A 12,822-nucleotide genomic window follows, 5' to 3' on the forward strand; every position below is an offset into this window, starting at 1 on the left:
TGTCCTTAAAACATGCTTCTCTGCTTCCAATTTTCTTCTCCCAGTGTGCACCTGTACTTCTGAACACAAGATTAGCATCCCACACATTTGGCCTAGAAATGTGTTAAGGACACAGATAAACTTAGAGTGACTTTGATTTCACATTTGTTGTTTTAGAACTCTGATCTGAGTTCTGTCCCAATTCACAAAATATAAGATGAGATGGTATGATCAGAAACTATTGGTAACATCAAACAAGCAGGAATACCACAATATTGTAATAACACAAGCCAAGTAAAGACAGTTGACAATGGGCGAAACAAATGAGGGCAAAGGTATTACGTATAAACAGTCAAACAACTTCAATTATGAGCAGGTCTGAGGAGAGCCACAGATAGAAACAAAAAGAAGGATGGTAACTAAAACCCGGCAGATTCCTTTCATCTTCCCTTATTAGTATCTGAAATGTGAAAACCTTTAGGTGTGCATTTCAATTATGAAGGCAACAGCTCTGTTTGTAGTATTAATTGAGGTCACTGCCCGCTATCATCATGTATCTGGAAAATCAAAGCTTTCCTTAATTTTCATTTATCAAATACATAAAAGTACACTGACTGGAGATAAAGAACCCATAAGGCAACATAAGGAAAAGGCTGAAGTGTAATATCAAAGTAAAAAGCGGTCAGGCTGTCTGTCTGAAGCCTTGGGTCTCATTAAGATTCCAGGAGGGGAATGGCTGTATCCTCGAAGTTTGCTCTCTGGGGAACCCAAAAGACAAATGACATCACCTCAACTCATCCAGCAGTCAAAGGCCCTAATTCTGCGGTTCTGCACATAGTAGGCATTCACAAAGTTCAAGTGGATGACAAGACCCAGTTGTATCAACATTAAAAGAGCAACTTAAAATTAGTAATACATTTATAATATATTTCTGAAAGACTTCTATTATGTTTCTTGTAAAATTAGTGACTGTTTCCTACTATCTTCGGCTTAGATGAGTTATTCCTTGAATATCTTTAATGCTGACACCTTGTAGTGTCATTCTGAGGTAGATGTATTCACATACTCTAAAACTGATTGTTTGAACTTTAGGAATTTGTTCTATTCTAGAGGTTCCAAGATAATATAGAGACTACAAGATTAAAACCTGCACCTCCTATTTTAAATGATGTTTAAGGCTTCCAAAACATTTTTACTGTTCCTAAGTGTGTAAGGTGTCAGGTTTTATGAGAAACTGTCAGAGAAGATGATTATTTTTTTCTTTTTCTTTTTTTTATTGGATATTGTTTATTTACATTTAAGATATTATCCCCTTTCCCTGTTTTCCATCCATAAACCCCCTATCCCATCTCCCACCTTCTTCTTCTATGAGGGTATTCCCCCACCCATTCCCCCACGCCTTGCTGTCTCAGCACACAGACATTCCCCTACACTGGGGGATCCCGTCTTGGCAGGACCAAGTGCTTCTCCTTCCATTTGTGCTCAACAAAGCCATAGATGAGGATGTTTCTAATCATATACTTCATAGTTAACAATAAGTACCAGAAAAAATGTGTAAAGTCTTATAAAGTTAATGCTCTTACTATTTACATAAACAAATGAAAATGAGATACATGGAGAAGAAGAGATGAGTATTTTATGTTATGCATTTTATTTGGTCTCTTGTAAGAGGGGTCTGGGTTACAATGTTTTGTTTGCCTTTAGTTTTGTGTTTGTTTCTTCTTTGTTTTGTTTTAATTTTTTATTTGTTTGTTGTGTTGTGTTGTGGCAGAAATTCCCTGTGTAGGCCTGGCTGTCCTGGAATTAACTCTGCATATCAACCTGCCTTGAACTAAAAGATATCTTCCTACCTCTGCCTACTGAGTCCTGGGATTAAAGGTATGTATCAATGCTACCCAGCTTACTTGGGGCTTTAGAAGACTGGTCAAAGCAGCCATAGATGAAGATTCAAAAGAATTACAATAATTTCATTATGGCATTTTTCTGATTTGCAATATTTTTTAGTTGTTCTTCAGTTACTACATAAACTGAGAATTTCTATTTTTTTGCAAATAGCAGGGAAAGTGTTTTTCATAATAATTATATGTCCAATAAATAATTTACCAATGTCTTCAAAAATATCTCCAGAGATCAAGTGGACGTAAAACCAGAAAGTCTGGCAGGTGAGCACTCAGAGCTGGCTGTTCTGGCCTAAACTTCTCAGATCCTGTTACAAGGAACTATGGGTCAAACTAGACCCAAATTAGTGTAGGCTGGGGGTGTGGCATGGAGTGTGGTGTGCATGGGTTGGTTGGGATGGGATGGAGTGGGTGACGTGGGTGGGGGTTGAGTGGGATGGTTAAGCACCATCATAGAAGCAGGGGTAGGGGGTTGGAGGTTTTCAAGGGGGAAACTAGGAAAGGGGATAATATTTGAAATGTAAATAAATAGAATATCCAATAAACACACACACAAAAAAGGAGGGGAAACTTCCTAATCCTGAGATCCCAAGAACAACTACCCTCAATATAATTGCATCCATAACAAACTTTTGGAAATGGTTGGTTAATACAATGAAATGTATTGCTACAACTACTGTGTTATGCATTTATAATCAGCTATGGATTTTATATTTGAACATTTGTATCATTCTGCCATTTGTTCATTGGAAGAGTATATATTGTATTTTGGTTATGAAAACCAATTTATATTCAAGAAAAGAAAAAGAAATATTTATAGAAATTCTTTTGCAACAAAGACTGTTGCAGCTATGCCTGGAATTGTGAATAGTAATTCAGAAGAAGGTGGACTGATGAATAAGTGTGTGTACATATACAATTCTGTTTTCTGTAAGAAAATAAGAGATACAGCATCATCACACATCGACAACATCGCATTAAGTTAACCATACCATACAGGCACATCCATTATAATTTTATTCAAACAAATATCAGGCTCCATAAAAATTGATTATTTTTAGCAAAGTGGTATCAAATCACAATGTACAAGGTTGGAAATTGCTAGAAAGAATTGAAAATAGGATATTTTTAGTACTGTTCAGTGAGCTCTTAGGTATCTTCCCACTGCTTTAAAATGCCTCTTGAAAGAAGAGATTATTTAACTTATATTCTTTAAATATATATACATATATATGTGTGTGTATATATATACACATTTGTTTTCAACAATAATATTAAATATATGTCATGATGAATAAAAGGATGAATAAAGGCATAATAATAGAAAGGAAAGTGAAGAGATTAAGTCTTGAGGGTAGTCTGATACAATATTGTGCATCAAAACTTTGCAATGCCTCCTTTCCATCTCAAACTCAAGCCTTCTGATTTCACGAGTGAGTGCGATCACATTCTCCTAGGCTTTCTGTGCCTGCTTATTTCACTTAACATGAGGGACTCTGTTTCCACTCCTGCTAGGCATTGTCACAATTCCACTCTTAATTATGTTCCACAGTATGCGAATATCGCATTTTCTTTATCTGCTCTTTACTGGACAGGTACAGATTGCTTTCATTTATTCACTAGTGCGGAATGCCCCAGTCAGTGTGAGAGTATGCACATCTTCTGCATATTTTGTGAAACTAGGAACAAATGCAAAGCCTTTCTTAGCTAGTACATTGTCATTACTGAAGTAGATTTCCAGGCGCTATTTTTAGTTACTTGAGGAAGAATGCCATTCAAAGATTTATAGCAGTTTATAAAGTATGGTTGTGGAAGAAAATAATGCCGATTTTTACTTATTTATTTACAGCTTCATTTGAGTGTGTTGTATGTATGCATATGTGTTAGTGTGTCTGTGTCTCTGTCTGTGTGCCTATCATGTGGATAACTTTTGGGAGTTATTTATATCCTTCATACAAGTTTAGAAGGGTCAGATTTGGAATCTAGCACCTTTGCATAGTGAGCCATCTTGCTAGCCTTTAAAATATTAAATAACTAGATGAAAAAGAGGGAGAGAGGTTGTAATCTTTAGAAATATGAGTGAAAATAATTTTAAATATACATTTATTTGCAAATTACAGAAAGTGGAATAAATATGGTTTCTGATAAATTGTCTTCAAACTATCTTCTACAGTTTTACTCCTGAACACAGAAAATATTTTGGCCTGGAAAAAGAAAAGAGAAAATCAAGAAAATATATCCTGCAAAAGTAAAAGAAAAAAAAAAGAATAACTTCCCAGGGTTATGACAAAGGAAGGATTTAGGTTCATAAGCAGTTGAGAGTTGCAAAAAGAGTCTGATGAGCATTAGCATTCTGTACTGTTTCTGCAGAATGATAGAGAAAATTTACATGAACTAACAAACTAACACTCTGTTCCTGTGGCTCTAACTGTGCAATGCATATTCCTCTCACTCTGTTTTTCTCTTCCAAGTCAATGATAGGATCTTTCTGGTATATGTAATTTGTATGCAATGACATGAAAGGCATTGGGGTCCCTTTTCCCTCAATTTCTTCACATGCTCTCAGAGCTACAATACCAGTTATGGGCAAGGACACACCTCCATATTCCTTCTGCTTTTCTCATGGTTTCTATTTTCCCACAGTAGCTGAGGTGGAAATGTAACTAAATACTGAAATGACTGATATGTTTCCTCAACAGTCTCAGGATATAGTAAATAGGTGGGGAATTTTGAGAGTTATTTCTATCAAAGAAAATTAGCTCTACAAGGATGAAATTTTTCTTAATCTTTTAATTCTTCTTACCAATTTTCCAATTGTGTCACAGATTTATGTTCAATTCTTACTCATGCAATGAGTCAAAGGCTCTGCCTGCTTCATGCATGAAAGACAGATGTGATTTAGCAGAACATGGTGACTATCTTCTGGCATATTCTCTCTGAAAAGAATACAATAAAGGAAAGAAAAAAGAAACAAATTACTTATCAAACTGTTCATGTGTTTCTTTGTGTAGCACTGTTACTATTCTTCCAGCAAGTAGTAATTAAATACACTCTTTTGCTTTAATATTGGAGTTTGATCGGCATTGTAGGTAATCTGTAGATTTTTTTTCCAGTTTTGGGTAGAACATCTAGCATGCCACTCTTAAATCTCCTTTATCCAAAACTTTGGATTTTATGCCTACGAACTTTTCTTTCTCCTTAAAATTTACTTTGATCTTAGTGATCTTATTAAATTCTCTGAGATTATCATACAAGGAAAACTTCAACCTCACTAACTTAACCGGGAATCTCTTTTAGTTATTTAAGATTATTCATTTGGAATAACAAAAAACAAGCATATCGAAAACAATATTAAACAATAAAAGAACTTCTGGGGGAATCATGATTCCTGTCCTCAAGCAGTATTAGAGAGCAATAGTGATAAAAACTGTATGGTATTGGCACAAAAAAAGGCATGTAGATCGGTGGAATAGAATTGAAGACCCAGATGGGAACCCACCCACCTCTGGTTACTAGATCTTTAACAAAGGAGCTAAAATCATTCAGTTGAAAAATACAGCATTTTCAACAAATAATGCTGGTTCAATTGGAGATTAGCATGTAGAAGAATGCAAATCACTCAATTTTTATCACCCTATAGAGAGATTAAATCCAAGTGGATCAAGGACCTCCACATCAATCCAGATACATTTAAACTAATAGGAAAAAAAAGTCGGGAAGAATCTCAATCACATGGGCCTTGGAGAAAATTTCCTGAACAAAACACCAATGACTTATGCTCTCAAATAAAGAATCAAAAAGTGGGACCTTATAAAATTGCAATGCTTCTGTAAGGCAAAGGACACTGTCATTAGGACAAAACGCCAACCAACAGTTTGGGAAAAGATCTTCACCAGTCCTACATCTGATAGAGGGCTAACATCCAAAATATACAAAGAACTCAAGAAGTTAGAATTCAGAGGGCCAAATAACTATATTAAAAATGGGGGGGTTCATTCTTTAAAAGGGGAACAAGAATACCCTTGGGAGGGAATAGGGAAGCAAAGTTTAGAAGAGGCAGAAGGAACACCCATTCAGAGCCAGCCCCACATGTGGCCATACATATACAGCCACCAAATTAGATAAGATGGATGAAGCAAAGTGCAGGCTGACAGGAACTGGATGTAGATCTCTCCTGAAAGATACAGCCAGAATACAGCAAATACATAGGTGAATGCCATCATTAAACCACTGAACTGAGAACGGGACCCCTGTTGAAGGAATCAGAGAAAGGACTGAAAGAGCTTGAAGGGGCTTGAGACCCCACATGAACAATGCCAACCCACCAGAGCTTCCAGGGACTAAGCCACTACCCAAAGACTATACATGGACTGACCCTGGGCTCCAACCTCATAGGTAGCAATGAATAGCCTAGTAAGAGCACCAGTGGATGGGGAAGCCCTTGGTCCTGCCAAGACTGAACCCCCAGTTAACAGGATTGTCGGGGGAGGTCAGTAATGGGGGGATGGGAAGGGGAACACAGCATAGAGAAGGGGAGGAAGAGGAGTTAGGGGGATGTTGGCCTGGGAATGGGTCAAGGGAATATCAATTGAAATGTAAATAAGAAATACCCAAGTTAATAAAGACAAAAAATGGGGTTCAGAGCTAACCAAAGAATTCTCAGCTGAGGAATATAATATCGAATGGCTGAGAAGTACATAAATAAATGCTTGATATCCTTAGTCATCAGGGAAATTCAAATCAAAATAATCCTGAGATTCCACCTCAAACCAGTCAGAATGGCTAAGATCTAAAACTCAGGTGACAGCAGATGCTGGTGAGGATGTGGAGAAAGAGGAACACTCCTCCATTTTTGGTGGGATCACAAACTGGTACAGCCTCTCTGGAAAACAGTCTGGAGATTCCTCAGAAAATTGGACATTGTATTACCTGAGGACCCAGCTATACCTCTCCTGGGCATATACTCAAAAGATGCTCCAACATAAAACAAAGACACATGTTCCACTAGGTTCATAGCAGTCTTATTTATAATAGCCAGAAGCTGGAAAGAACTCAGATGCCCCTCCACAGATAGATGAATACAGAAAATGTGGTACATCTACACAATGGAGTACTACTCAGGTATCAAATACAATGACTTCAAGAAATTCATAGGCACATGGAATGAACTAGAAAATATCATCCTGAGTCAGGTAACCCAATCACAGAAAATCATTCATGGTGTGCACTCACTGATAAGTGGATATTAGTCTAAAAGCTCTAATCACTCAACAAAAAACACACAGACCACCTGAAGCTCAAGAAGAATAATGATCAAAGTACAGATACTTCATTCCTTCTTAAAATGGGAGAACAAAAATATTCATAGGGAATATGAAGGCAGAGTATGGAGCAGAGACTGAAGGAACGGCCATTTAGAGCCTGCTGCACATATCCCCATATATTTACATATCACCAAGACTAGATAAGATTGACGAAGCTAAGAAGGATATGCTGACAGGAACCGGATATAGCTGTCTCCTGAGACACACAGGCAAAGGATGTCAAATACAGAGGCAAATGCTAGCAGCAACCCACTGTACTGAGAACGCGACCTCTGTTGGAGGAATTAGAGAAAGGACTGAAGGGGCTTGCATCCCCATAAGAACAGTAATGACAACCCGCCAGAGCTTCCAGGGACTAAACACCTACCCAAAGAGTAAATATGAACTGACCCATGGCTCCAGTTTCATTTGTAGCAGAGAATGGCCTTGTTGGGCACCAATGGAAGGGGAAGCCCTTGGTCCTGCCAAGTTTGGACCCCCCAGTGTAGGGGAATGTCAAGGGTGGGTGGGAAGGGGGACTGGATGGGGAGGAAACACCTTATAGAAGAAGGGGATGGGGATGGGATAGCGGGGTTATGTTCAGGAAACTGGAAAAGGGAATAGAATTTGAAATGTAAATAAAAATTTCCAATTAAAAAATGAACAAAAAGGATTATTATTTTGTCTCATTCCATTGTTGTATGAAATACTATGTTGATGTTTTCATATACTTTTCAGTAGCATGGTGAACCCTTATAATAGAAGTGAGCCATATCATATTCTATCAGTGTTGATCCAAAAACAAGTTATGTAAGTTACATCCCAAAGTTGACATTTAGGTTTGAATTGCTTAGCTGTTCATAATATGTTTTAGAAGCAATATTTTCTATTTGATATACCTGATTTATCACATGTACTTTAAAGTAAGGTTGTAATCAATATTATTTGCTTTAAATAATAAAGAGGGGATCTACTTTATTTATAGGAACATAATGTTACGATACATTACAATAAAATACATTTTTGTTTTTGTAAAATACAATACTGAAGAGACAGTAAATTTATAAACTTGTTATATTCTTTGTATAGCTCAAATGCCAAGAATTTTCAAAAGTCTTCCAGGATTATTTATTTTATTTTGTTAAGTGTATTCATCTCCATTTATCATCCAACAAATTGTTATACATATATCAACAGTCTGTTTCTGTAAAATTCTATTCACTTCCTAAAATGAATTTAGTTCCTTTCCACTTTTACACTAATGGCATTCTAACTGTCTCTACATCAAAGTTTCAATAGCTGTTTACAATCCAGCAAAGATGTACCAATATAATAAGACTCTTGAGAACAGTGACCTCATTTTCTGTTTAAAAATAACTCCAGAGTCACAAAAATCAATGTATTATATTTTTATACTTTATGAAATCATTTTGGGTAAATTAAGTTGGAATGGTATTAGGAATATCTATATACACAAGATTTAAGTTTAATATTCACAAATACATATAATCATATATAAAGCTTTAATATATCAAAAAATGAAAGCATTTTTTCTACCACTGAAAAATATCATTTTGACTTCTAGTAAAGTATCAGCAACATGTAATTCCTATCAAATTAAAAGGTTCATAAACGTTGTCACTTCTCAGTACTCTTTCATTTTGTTTCTATAAATTTTGTCTTCAATTACAATAAAAATCTATATATTATGTGATTGATAAGTATCCTAATCTTCTCTTTATAATTTCTGTAAACTTTGTTTTACTTTCATAAGAAACTAGGGTTTTCTTCTTGAAGATTTTGTGCACTCTGGATGCATTTTATTACAGGTGGTGATATTATATAACATACTACTCTTTAAGTTTTTTACTTCTTATAAATTTCATAGTTCAATAATAGTTAGTCCTATGTAAACTTCAGTTATCTACCTATAAATTCAATATCAAGTAAAAAACTAATACTTTGATTCTCAATAGGTGAATGGAGGGATGGTGATGAGATTGAGAGACCAGCACAGTTTGGCCAGCAGCATCATTCCCACCCCATTGTTATTTAAAATGTATAAAAGTACATAAATTCAGATAAAATTAGATTATAAAAATAAACATTAAAATAACTCTAAAATACCAAAGAGAAATAACATGTCCTCAATTCTGCAATAATAGTGTCATTTGAAACCAAAATCTTTGTATGATTTAAAAACACAATAGTTTGTGCTTTTATAGGAAGATTTATTTAGAGACAATGCAAATACTTTGGATTTTTACTTAATCGTTAAGATTTATTTTATTGTGTGCATGTATATGTACATATCTGTGTATGTATTTATGTATTTATGTGTGTGTGTTGCTTAAATGAATGTATATGTGCCCTGTGTGTGACTGATGTCCTTGAAAGTCATAAATAGGCATGAGGTGTCCTGCAAATGGTGTTGTGTATGGTAGAGTCATCATATTAATGCTAAGAATTTAAGCCAAGCCTTCTGCAGACAAAAAAAATGTCAAAAGTCTTCCTAGCTAATCTCCCCAGATTTACTGTTTATTGTCATGAGTAAAGTATCTGGCAACTTAAAAGAGAGAATGTATTTATTTTAGTATGTGATTCAGAGTGCAGACAATATGGCTTTTTGGTTTAAATACATCAAATGAGATTCTCATTGCATTCAGGACCTTTATTCAAAGTGTAGATACCAGATGTCAGATATAACATTTACAGACCACATGTGACTTACTTTCTCACTTTAAACCTCACCTGCAAAGGTTTTACAGTCTCCCCGTATATTATCACAGGGTTAGGACAAAGTAATCAAGCATATGAGCCTGTAAGAAGTCTTTACAGTCCACCATATTCTGTTCCTGGCAATCAAAGATTCATGTCCATATCACTACTAAAAACACATTTAAACAGGGCTAAAAATATGGCTTTCCCAAGCAGACACCCAGAATCCATAGTGCTGAACTCAAATGCTTTTATGTTTACAATAATAAAAAAAAATTACCCAATATACTTCCTGGGGACAAGTGAAAGTTTCCTGATCCAGATATGTTGGGCTTTATCTCACATCTGTCTTTGAGACTTCAGGGAGGCTTCTTCGACCCTATATCTCATACACTCTGTATGCCTGCAAAGTTAGCATTGCACAGACAATGACACTAAACAATGTTTCTAGATCATGGTAGATTTTTGCTCTCTTGAGCTACATTTTACAGAGAAGCTGTGGCATCTTAATCTCTAGGTAGCTGAATCAGGAAAAAATATTCTCTCTGGAGTCTTGTAACATTAAGGCAATGCAAGCTCTCTTCACAGGAAAAGTCTTTCTTTATACATTGGAGCCTGAAGTGGTTGAGAATATGATTTCGGAGTGCTGTGATGCTATGCTACTTTTACTGAGCATGTAGATTTGCTTCTTCTTAATTTCCCAATTTCATTGAAAATCAGATACCAAGAGTAGCAATTGCCTACTATAACCTTTCAAAGGAATATCCTAGTGTTTTTTTTTCTTCCACTCAGGTATATATTCATAAACTTTCCACAACCTCCCTGAGGCATGTCACTAGCAGGGGGCAAAATATAAAAAAATAATGTATGAAATACCTGTGTCTGAATTTATGTATCACATGTCAATAATAAAGCTGATGGCCTAGAGCTTAGGCAGGATATAGAAGGTAGAACATCCAGGAGGCAGAAAAGACTCTTGGATAGAGCAAAGTGGAAGATTTGCCTGGAAAGACATGGCAAGAAGGACACATGGTACCTGGGCACCTATAAATGGGTTATTATAAGTTATGATCTAGTCAGGGAAGAGCATAGATGTATGACCAAGGTATTTGTAGATATAGGAAGAGTCTGAGTCTTATTTCTGGGATCATGAGACCTAACATAACAAAGATAAAGACAAGCTTGTGGGGGGCTTTTAATATTCATACCATAGTAATACTTTAAACCAAGTTTTGAGGACAGGTTTATTTGTGCATGTGGAGAGAACGTTGAAAAAAATATGTCTTCCTCTGTCGTCACCTTATAGATGAAAGTGATTATTACTTAAATCTGGGAGTCAATGTTTTTCCTTATCTAACTATATTTTCTGCATGGGTCTTGTTGCTCACCATGTAATGAGATTACAGGTGGTTAAACAATCCATTTGGCATTTACATGTATATTAGGGAACTAATATGTGGACCTCAAAATTATACTGAAATGTTTTCACTCACTAAGCTATAATTTCAACCTCAAAATTTTATTTTATATGTACATAAAAGAAGATACTTTCAACATTCAGGAGATTCCATTGTTCAACAATAGACATTAGTTTCTTGTTATGTTGCTTAGTATAGCCACTATTTAAAATATGATATAAAAGTTAAATAAAAAAAATATATATATATTACTCTTATGAATCTTATATATCTCAGATGGATATCAAATTCAAGGGCTATAATTTGGAAAACGGAATATTGAACCAACAGTTTTGCATATTCTAAAAAAGCATTCTTTCATTGAGCTAAATTGCTAACAGTTATTAAAATCTGTATGAAGAAAAAATAGTTTTGAACTTAAAATATAAAATACTAATTAATCACAAATCTTGAAATAATTTTAAATGAATATAAGTCCTATAATATTCATATAAATTATGAAAGATATGATTGCAAATAATTTATAATAAAAATATTCATTTTTTCATTGTGTAGAAAATATTCTTATGGTTTAGCTAAATGGTAGTCTAATAATTTCAACTAGTAATTATTATGATTCTTATTGCCTATTCTCTTGAGGGATCTCTTTTCTACCTTTCTATTCAGGAATAATGGAATGTCTTTAAGTCGTAGATGCCTAGCTTATTGCATTGTGGGAACATAGTACTAAATTTCTAAAACACCAAAATTTATCTAACTTGCTACAGTTTTAATCCACGGAGACCAGGAAATTCTTTAAATCAGTGCTGCATTAGTTCAACATAAAGTTTTTCTTTCAAAAGTTAGTAGTGCACAAAGATGATTATCACAAACCCATTTGTCCTTAAGAACAAGTAACTAAATAACCTTCCATTACTCAAAATCAGTATTTTAGCAAAATAAAATATTTCATACAAAAATTTAAGTCAAATCACTATAACACTGCATATATCATCAAAACTGATATAAATTCATCATAAATTTGTATCTTCTTTTCTGAGGGACAAGATTGTAGATTGGACCATGAGTCTTCTTTTCTGAGGGACAAGATTGTAGATTGGACTGTGAGGATACTTCATACAGTTAATTATCTTTCACAGCCCCTTATAAGGACATTGACCCTGAGTACAATGCTTTGTCTCAGATGATCTTTGCAACTTTGATGCTTTTATTGATTATTATGACAATCTTTTATCATTTATGTCCACAAAGAGTACCAGACAGATGAGTCTGTCATGTTCTAGTATCAGCTGTAAACATTACCTCATTTTCTTTCTTTCTCCTTATGTGTTGGTTATGATTGAACATTTTTATAGGCATTTTCCGCTTAATTCTCTTTTCCTTAATGAATTTTCTTTTTCAAAAGGTAGAGCTGGGTTGGGGATTTAGCTCAATGGTAGAACACTTGCCTAGCAAGTGCAAGGCCCTGGATTCGGTCCCCAGCTCCGAAAATAGAAAAGAAAAGAA

The 12,822-nt window shown here is 35.1% G+C and overlaps 1 long non-coding RNA gene across 2 annotated transcripts in view; it reads right to left on the reverse strand.

Annotated features, from left to right (window-relative positions):
- Positions 1 to 3,963: 3,963 nt before the first annotated feature.
- LOC134487061 (uncharacterized) overlaps positions 3,964 to 12,822 on the reverse strand; it is a 29,085-nt gene continuing 20,226 nt past the window's right edge. The window contains exons 2-3 of one of the 2 annotated variants that reach the window (XR_010066779.1): positions 4,681 to 4,813; positions 3,964 to 4,081 (exon numbers count right to left, since the gene is read on the reverse strand). This is a non-coding gene — a long non-coding RNA (uncharacterized LOC134487061). Of the gene's footprint in view, positions 4,082 to 4,652; positions 4,814 to 12,822 lie in introns of those variants that run through there. The other variant, XR_010066778.1, reaches the window with a different exon arrangement.

This window comes from Rattus norvegicus, chromosome 5 (assembly GCF_036323735.1).
Source record: "Rattus norvegicus strain BN/NHsdMcwi chromosome 5, GRCr8, whole genome shotgun sequence".
In the NCBI taxonomy this organism is placed as follows: Eukaryota; Metazoa; Chordata; class Mammalia; order Rodentia; family Muridae; genus Rattus; species Rattus norvegicus.